The sequence below is a fragment of the Mus caroli genome, chromosome 3, assembly GCF_900094665.2.
Source record: "Mus caroli chromosome 3, CAROLI_EIJ_v1.1, whole genome shotgun sequence".
NCBI classification, from domain to species: Eukaryota; Metazoa; Chordata; class Mammalia; order Rodentia; family Muridae; genus Mus; species Mus caroli.
In genome coordinates, this window is record NC_034572.1 from 62,689,278 (window position 1) to 62,697,617 (window position 8,340).

Below are 8,340 nucleotides of genomic sequence, written 5' to 3' on the forward strand. Positions count from 1 at the left end.
CAGGAGAAGCAGAAGTTCAAGGTCATCCTTGGCTACACAGTAAGTTTGAGTCTATCTTGGGATACAGGAAAACTTTCCTCAAAAAAAAAAAAAAAAAAGAAAGAAAGAAAGAAAAAAGAAAAGAAAAGAAAAGAAAAGAAAAGAAAAGAAAAGAAAAGAAAAGAAAAGAAAGTGTGTGTGGAGGGGGAGCCCTCACAGAAACTTAACTATTACCAACAGTATTAAGCACACAAGGAAAGCGATCGAGTAGCTACCCACCCTGGTCCTATGACTTCCAATCTTTTAATAAAGGATAGCTATTGAGTATTATGAGTGAGTTAAGTGACACATAAAGATTTTGCCATTTAAGGTGGTTCTGCAATCCAGATGGGACTATGGGCCATGAAGCTTTTTGGTTCCAAAACCTAGAAGACAGCTTCTTCCCCCCTACATCCAGCAACAGGTAGTATCAACTCTAGACTCAAATCTCGTGTCCTCTGAATACTTCATTGCCACCGTTACTACAACCCCATCCATTCTCAACTAGGTAACTCTATTCTCCACAAGAATTCTGCCCCGAGGGTTTCTAAGATTGAAAATCAGATCCTATCTTTCTCTTAGTTTAGCCGACTCCCTTTATTTACTTGACCTCTATACCCACTCCTGTTTTTAATCCTAGCCCTTCAGCCATACCTGCCTCCGTGTTTGGTTGTCACTTCCAGCTCATGAATGCCTCAGGGCCCTTGAACTTTCTGCTTCCCCAGCTGAAGATACACTTCCCTTGAGTCTTCGAACCATTTATTTCTGTCTGTCTGGGTCCATGTCTGTGTCCGTGTCTGTGTCCGAGTCTGAGTATGTGCACACAAGTGCAGGTCCCTACGAAGGCCAGAGGGCTTGCAATTCCCTAGAGCTAGAGTTACAGGAATTGTGAAATGCCTGATGTGGGATGTAGGAATTGAATTCAGGTTTTCTGAGCGATAATCTCCAGATCTGAGTTGTGTATCTAAATTGTTTAGTTATATAACTAAAAGTGTAGAGATATTCCCCAAAGATATTTCTCTTGGAAGCAATCTCCCATCTCAATCTCCCCACCCCTACCTTCTATTGACTGTTTTTGTTTGTTTGTTTGGTTGCTTTAGATTTGTGTGTGTGTGTGTGTGTGTGTGGTTTTTTCCCAAGACAAGGTGTCTCTGTCTAGCCCTAGTTGTCCTGGAACTTGCTCTGTAATTCAGGCTGGCTTCAAACTCACAGAGATCTGCCTGCCTCTGCCTCCCCAGGGTTGGGATTAAAGGCATGCTCCACCATCAGTGGTTGACTTTCTTATTCTTTATTCTTTTTTCCTTTCTAGAAGGTAAGGAGCTGGGACTTTGTCTTCTTCTCTATTACATTCTAGAATTATGTGATATTCATAGAACATAAAAAAAAATGCTCTGAACCCTGAAGTAAGGTCTTGTCAGGCTTTGGAAGAGGAGCGTGGGAATCATAAGTGGCTGCTGCAGCACAGGACATCAAATTTGCCTGCTCTACTCAAGGGCAGTGTGTGCGCTCCAACTTTAGAATCCAAACTGGGTAGGAAGAGTACTGCTTTGTCGCCACTTGTCTTTTAGGAAGACCATGCTGCCTCTCTGAGTAGGTTTTCTCAACTAGAACTGTGACTTGAATAAGCACAGCCCTTCTTGTGGTGAGCTGTTTAGTTCTGAAAGTCGCTGAAGGCACCGCTGGGAAATTACCCCAATAAAGTAGATCATTTCTCTTGCTTCTCTCTGACACACCCAAACTTTCCTTTCCCCAGCCTCCTGTTTTTCACAGATGCCTTCTGACCTTTCTCCCTACACCTATCCCAGCACCTGCATTTGAGTCACCCTAGAACAGGGAGGAAGAAGAGGATTTAGTTCTCCTTTAACTTAAAAAAAAAATCCAAATAGTTAGAGAAGTCAAAACAAAAGTAAATTTGACATTTATTTTCTGACTATATTTTGCAACATTACAGTTTTGTTATATTTTGTGCTTGCTTGCCTGCCCCCCCATCTTTTTCTCCCCGTTTCTCCCAAGTGCGTGCACACACACATACACACACACACACACACACACACACTGGCAATGGTCCTCACTCCTCATGTGGAAGTACAGCACCAGCATTTCCTGTGTCTATCGGCAGGGCCACTTTGATGTAAACAATTTTATGTATTATTAAATATTATTTAACAGTCCATAATAAAAATTTCTCTAGATTATCAATCAATTATAGAATTAGTTTGATCCAGAATCTACTGCAATTGGTTTTTCATTTGGAATATTCTCCTGGTTTTATACTACCTGGAAACGTTTGAAAAGTTTGGGGCACATTTTCTTTTTTTTTTTTCAGGTGGGTCTTTGCTAGGTTGTCAAGCTTGTCAGGATTGTCAAAGATATATGATCCTGCCTGGGGCTCCCAGGTGTAGCCGCTGGGTCTGGCTTCTCGGATTTTATAGAATGCCTCGCAGTTTGAGCTTGTCCAATGCTTTAGGGTTAGATTCTAGATAAACATCTGTAGTTAGAGCATTCGACAAATAAAGTTGTACCTCCCGTTGCTCCTGTAAGGGAGTCACAATGTCCATCTGTCTCAACTGTGGCTAGACTGCCTAATTTACAGTAGTGGCCTCTGACTTTCTCCATACGGCAAGCAGCTCTTCATATGTAGTTTTGAAATTCATTTGATATGTGTATTTGTTAGGGTTTTACTGCTGTGAACAGACACCATGAGCAAGGTAAGTCTTATAAAAATACATTTAATTGGGGCTGGCTTACAGGTTCAGAGGTTCAGTCCATTATCATCAAGGTGGGAGCATGGCAGTATCCAGGCAGACATGGTGCAGGCAGGGCTGAGAGATCTACGTCTTCATCCAGTGGCTGCTAGTGGAAGACTGACTTCCAGGCAAATAGGGTGAGGATCTTATGCCCACACCCACAGTGACACACCCATCCCAACCAGGTCACATCTATTCCAACAATGCCACACCTCCAGATGGTGCCACTCCCTGGTCCAAGGATATACCATCACAATATGGTAAATATTTTGAGACCTTCTGAGTATTGGGTTCCTCCAAAGCCTCTCAGCAAATGACCTGCCCGTACCTGAATTTCTTTTATTCTCCATAATCTCTCCTCGCTGTGTATTCATGGGCACACTTGAAAAGGCTTTGTTGTCAGAGATCCTTTAAGCCAGAGCTTTGCGGTCTAGTGCTCTTCAAGCTCCGGGCATGGGTGAGCACCTGCAGCCCTGCCCGAAACCTGCTTAGAAAAGTGAAATTCTCAGTGGCCACCCAACATGTTCAACAGCAAGAACCTCGTGTTGGGGGGGGGGGCAGGGAGGTGTTGTGTGTCAGGGACCTCACCCTGCAACTGACATTGTTACCCATTTCTAACCTTCATTCTCATTCCCTCCACCTCCCCTCCCTCTCCCTTTTCCTCTGCTCCTCTCAGGTCCCTCTCTCCCTGTCTTTCCCCATCCCTCTTCCTCTCTAGAGCAGTCGTTCTCAACTTGTGGGTCGAACCCCTTAGAGGGGTGTTGCCTAAGACCACTGGAAAACACAGGTATTTGCATTATAATTCATACGGTAGGAAAAGTTACAGTTTGTGAAGCAGCAATAGGAATAATTTTATGCCTGGGGATCACCACTGATATGAGGGACTGTATTAAAGGGTCACAGCCATAGGAAGGTTGAGAACTGTTGCTCTACAGTGATCACAGTTCCAGACAGCTCTAGACTGTGATCAAGCCCAGGGCCTAATGTGCACTAACGAGGCAACATTTACATTTAAGCTATATTCCCCCAAGATTCATTACTTTGAGACCAAGTCTTGTTAACTTGTCTAAGCTGGCCTTGCTACTCTGGAGCTCTAGCTGGCTTTGAATTTAGGATTGGCTCCACCTTAGCCTCCCAAGTAGCTGAGACTATAGGCCTTTGTCACTAGCCCCACCCAGTACTATTCTTTTGATGGGGTTGGGTCAGTGTGTGCATGTATCTATTACACAAGCAACTGAGCCAGCACAGAGCATCCAGAAAACACAGACCATGAAAGACAGAGCTTGGCATTCCCACTTTTCAAGTCCACTGGGCCTAGGCTTGAGTTTTCCCCCATTCCTCTCTCCAGGCAGGAGTACTATGAATTTAAGGTCACCCAGCACTGCAGACTCCCCAGCTCTGCCTTCCACCCTCAATGCTGTGCATCTCCCGTGCTATCCAAGTCCTTTAATCTGCTTCCTCGGAGTTAGAGGTCTATAGTAGAACCCCCACGGTCTCTACAGGAAGGTGGGTATCTCAGTTCTCAGCTCATGTAGACAACTGCCCCAGCAGCAAAGAGCTGCTGTCCAGCCTTTCCCTTGCTTCCTGGCAGATGGCTTGGTTGCCTGGGGCTGGAACTTGCTTCCTTAATGCAGGAAAATAGCAGTGGGATTCTGCAGCGAGCTGAGTATAGCTTGGGGATAGCTTTCAGACTGAGTGCTTTGGTAGTGACCTGAATACGTGCTTGTCTCTTGTGGGGTCCCTGTACCCCACACATAGAAGGAACACTTAGATGTTATGGCTGAAGTAATTGTGAGCAGAGATTAGCCTTTAAGAAGCCTGGCTTAAATCAAAGGGCATGGGCTGCATACACAGAAGAAGTAACTTTAAAATAAGCATTTACTTGCATTAGAGAAAATGTTAAGTGTCCCGATGCAACGAACTTTCTCTCTCTCTCTCTCTCTCTCTCTCTCTCTCTCTCTCTCTCTCACACACACACACACACACCCCTCTCTTAATGTATACAAAATGATTCAGCATTTCTTAATAATAAACCTGGGTTGTTTTGTTTTGTTTTTTTCATTTCAAGGTATTTTTCCACTAGAGTCCCTTGTACTTTAGTTGTCCCTTAATAAAGAACATGAGAGTGAGATTGTGGCCACAGGAAACCATCTGTATTTACTACAGGAAACCCCTCCTAGACACGGAGTTTCATTCCTGGCGATTTAAAAGCAAAAGATGTGGTTAACATTCATTCTAAAGTTTAATCTCTGTAGACACACTGATTTTGATTTGTAAAATTAAAACATTAATAGTCTATAAACACATTATAGGGGAGGTCAACCCATTGCCCAGGGCCCAGATGCACCCTTCCAAATTCTCGTAGAGAGAAAAATGACCGCACCTTTAGTGTTCCAGTTTGGCAATACAGGGCTGCAGATCCCTGTGCCAGGCAGAAATGCCTCCTGATTCCCTTACCTCCTCTCCCTTTCCTTTGGCCCAGAGAAGAGCCTTAGGCCCACAACTTCGCTCTGCAGATCTTCTTTCAGGCTGGCTCAAAAAAAGGCTCTGGGAAGGCTACCTGGAGGCCTCTGAGCTGCTGCACAAGGCTCATTTTAGCCTCTTTCTGAGAAAACGTGTGACAGATTGAACCCTACATTGTAGACCATTCCTGGTGTGCTCTCTGACATTATTCTTAGATACTCAAACCATCCCAAATTTTCCCAGTGGAAAAAAAAATCCTTTAAGCTAGTTACTATGTCCAACCAATGGGTCCTCTGAGCACTTCCCTGCTTAACAAACACTGAGACTCCCTCCCAGTTAACCTTGTTCTTGCCCTGCCTGGCTACCTGTGAGATTATGTTAATCATTTCTCTGAAGAGCCTTGCTTTGTCTCTTTTGTTGAGGAATGTATCTAGACGCCAAACATTGCAAACATACGATCTGTTCATTTTTTACTGAACACCCAGCACTGGTTGAGAGCCATGTAGAGAAGCAGAATCAAGGACTTACTCTCACACACACACTTGCACACAGGTTTGCACATATGCACACATGCACACGGAACCAAAGATCACACAGCAAGGACTCCAAAGTATATGAAGGCGACCTCTCAGAGACCTCTCAGAGAAGTTTGGTGCACTTCTCTTGCCTGTAGCCCAACCCCTTCTCTTTGCTCTTACCGTCCTTTGCATTACCTTTCAAGGGTAGATGATTACAGGACAGCAGGAATGCCTCAGAGGCTAAGAGCACTTATTGCTCCTGAACAGGACCCGGGTTCTGATTCCCAGCAGCCTCGTGGCTGCTCATAGCTGTCAACCTCCAATTTCACGGCATCTGATTCCCTCTTCTTACTTCCATAGGTTCCTGCATGCGAGTGGTGTACACATATACCATCACACACATATATACATTTAAAGTAATTGAGTGCATTTAATTGTGGACCTGTATATTCCATATGTTCTTACCCTCAAAGTCTCTCTCTCTCTCTCTCTCTCTCTCTCTCTCTCNCNCACACACACACACACACACACACACACACACGCACGCATGCGCACGAGATGCTCTTAAATTGTTCACTTGCATTAAAGAAAATGTTAATTGTTCTAGTTAAGCTTATTTTCATAGACACATGTTAACGTACATAAATGCTCTGGTGTTCCTAAACCAGGTTGGGTTTCTTTCACTTCGAGCCATTCCCCCACTGGCGTTCCATGCACTTTAGCTGTCTATTAATAAAGAACATGAGCGACGGTGGTGACAGGACACCACCTGTTCTTCACCACAGGAAATACCTCTTAATCTTGTCATTTCATTTCTAGTCACTTAAAAGCAAAAGATGCAGTTTACATTCATCCTAAAATTTAATCTCTATAGGCACACTCATTTCGATTTGTAAGATGAAAACCCATCCTATTACCCAGAAAATAAATAACATGGAAACATTTGGACAGTTGCATTGTGGGTAACTATAATTTCCTAAACTTTGTACAGTGAGCACAGAAAGTGAGAGGCCGTCCTCCCTTCCTCGGCCTGTCCCTTCTTTCATCTCCCCTCCTCCTCCCCTCTCTCCAGTCCTTCTTGTAACAAGGTCTAGTTATACAGCCTAGGGTGACCTGGCCTCTAGCCTCCTCTGTCACTATGCCCTCCCCAAACACTATTATTATGTGTGTGTGCACGTGTGCATATGCCCCTGTTTGCACCGGCCTGTGGAGACTAGTGTGTCTTAATTGTTCTCCTCCTTGTTTATATTTGAAATACATATCTCATTTATTTGTTTTTAGAATTACATTTATTTGTTTAGTGTTTTGAGGATTATGGGGATGAGTGAACATGCCATGAATGGTGTGTGTGTGTGTGTGTGTGTGTGTGCGCGCGCGCGTGCGCGCACGGTCAGAGGACAACTTGAAGTTATTTTTTCTCTCTTTCCACTATATGTGCCCCTGGGATTGAACTTGGGTTATCAGGCTTGGCCCCATTTCACTTGTGCATGCACAACATGTGTGAACGTTTGACCAGAAAAGGGCATCAAATCTCACAGATTTATAGATGGAGTTATAGATGCTTTGCAGGGTGCTGAACTGACGACATAGTTCCTGGGATTGAAACATTGGTTTTCATAATTGTGCAACAAGTATTCCTAACCATTGAGCCATCCCCCTTTCTTTTTCCCTTCCAGGGTGACTGACAGAGAATGGAGAGAGCTCCCCAGTTCAGTTAGCCTGGCTGGCCAGTGAGCCCCAGAGGTCCTGTCGTCTCAGATCACAGGAGAGGTGTGCACCACCGTTCGGCTTTGCTTTCCTAGCTGGACTCTGGGGATCTAACTCAGGTTCTCAGCAAGGGCTTCACTGAAGGAGCCCTTCCTCTACCCACTCTCCTTCCCCGGCAATTCCTGTTCTTGTTTTGTGGCCTAGGATGACCTTGAACTCAGGACCCTTTGTTTTCTGTGTTTCTGTGTTCTGATTCTTTTTAAACAATCACTTTTATAGTCAGAGACAAGACATATTTTCTTAAAAAGCTGCTTAATCCTCACATTCTATATAAAATGTGAGTATAAACGACATTCCCTAAATTTTTCATTTGAAGTGCTTTAACATGCACCTCATTAACGATCCTTTTGTGAGAAACAGTACAATGTATGGGCACACGGGGGCGCTGTGACCAAGTTTTAATAGTAAGAACCACAAAAGCTAAAACAGCCAACCTGCTTTATGGGTTTGGAACTTAGAACTTCTGCCCTAGACTTTTCTATATGCTGTCTTGTTGTATTCTCACACAACCCTATTGGGTAATTATCACACACACACACATACACACGCACACGCACCCACACACCCATGCACACATGTAGATATGAAATTTTAAAATAAAAAATTAATGTAAAAAGCCCACAAAGGCCTTTTTTAAATTGATAAATGAAAACCCTCCATATTTATGTTACTGTACACCATGTGTTGAAACAGGCGTGCATTGTGAAGTGGCTGATGGAGCTGACTGACACATTCATTACTCACATACTTTTCATGATGAGAACACTTAAAATCTAGCCAATGATGTTCAAGTACATAATGCCTCGTATAGAAAAGTCACTTTGTTG